Here is a 1,026-nt window from a genome sequence, read left to right on the forward strand (position 1 = left end):
ATCCTCATGAGTTTCCGCTTGAAACAAAGAGAGGTCTCAAGAAATGGACATAATAAGTGGACCCAATTGTCAGGGTTTATTTTTCTACATAATTTCCCCTCAGAGTGTGGCAGATGCAGTGCTGACAAAAAAGAGTTTGAAGGTCACGAAAAGTGCAGCTTATGAGTGACGATTGTTCCATCTGGAGATTTCGCTGGAGATGTACTAACATATTCTGTCCCGAATTCAAGTCCGTAATTTTCAACGAACTTGCGTGCCGGATATCACAGAAATATAAATGAGAATGCCCAAGATAGCATGGTTTTTAACTCCCCTAGATTATGTTGGTAAGTGAGATTCACTATAGTGCTCCTTGCCGTCCTCAAAGATCATTCGCTTCATCTGCGTTGATCGTGGATTACTGACGGTTTTGAGAAGAGTCTTGAAATCATTTCAAACCATGAGTGTGGAATAGGCTGACAAACGGTCAGGTTGATAAGTAACCAGGGACGGCCTGGAAGGAAGTATGCTTCGAAGGCGGAGCTTTTTTCGGGTTCTTTTTCTCAAAAATACTTCACAGAAAGCGCCAATCAACTGCGAGCCAGCTGTATCATTACCGTAACAATTCCTGGTAATTCTGTATGGTGTGTATAAATAGACAACTGGATGGCGTCATGAGCCACTCAGATAAGCCCTCTAGGGACGACGCGAAATGTGTGGTGTCTTCTGGATATAATGAACAAATTAATATGCAACAGAAAGTGGCATCAATTCTGTAGATGAAGAACTTACGGATTGGCACGTAGGCTTGCATAAGGCCGTCCAGCTGTTCAACTGCAAACAAATAAACTAAATTAAATGAGTTTCCTGTGATGATTTATGTCTTTCATCGTTCTCATAATTTGTGAAACTACTACAGTTCCGGTGATTTACCAAAATTTCTAAACCGAGTGTAAGGAAGTGTTGCGTGAAACTATTTTCCTGAACTATTAGGTGAAGACACTGACATGACTTTTGACCGCAACTTATACACACAAATACTGAAAA

Source organism: Opisthorchis viverrini, assembly GCF_000715545.1.
Source record: "Opisthorchis viverrini unplaced genomic scaffold scaffold5932, whole genome shotgun sequence".
Taxonomy (NCBI): domain Eukaryota; kingdom Metazoa; phylum Platyhelminthes; class Trematoda; order Opisthorchiida; family Opisthorchiidae; genus Opisthorchis; species Opisthorchis viverrini.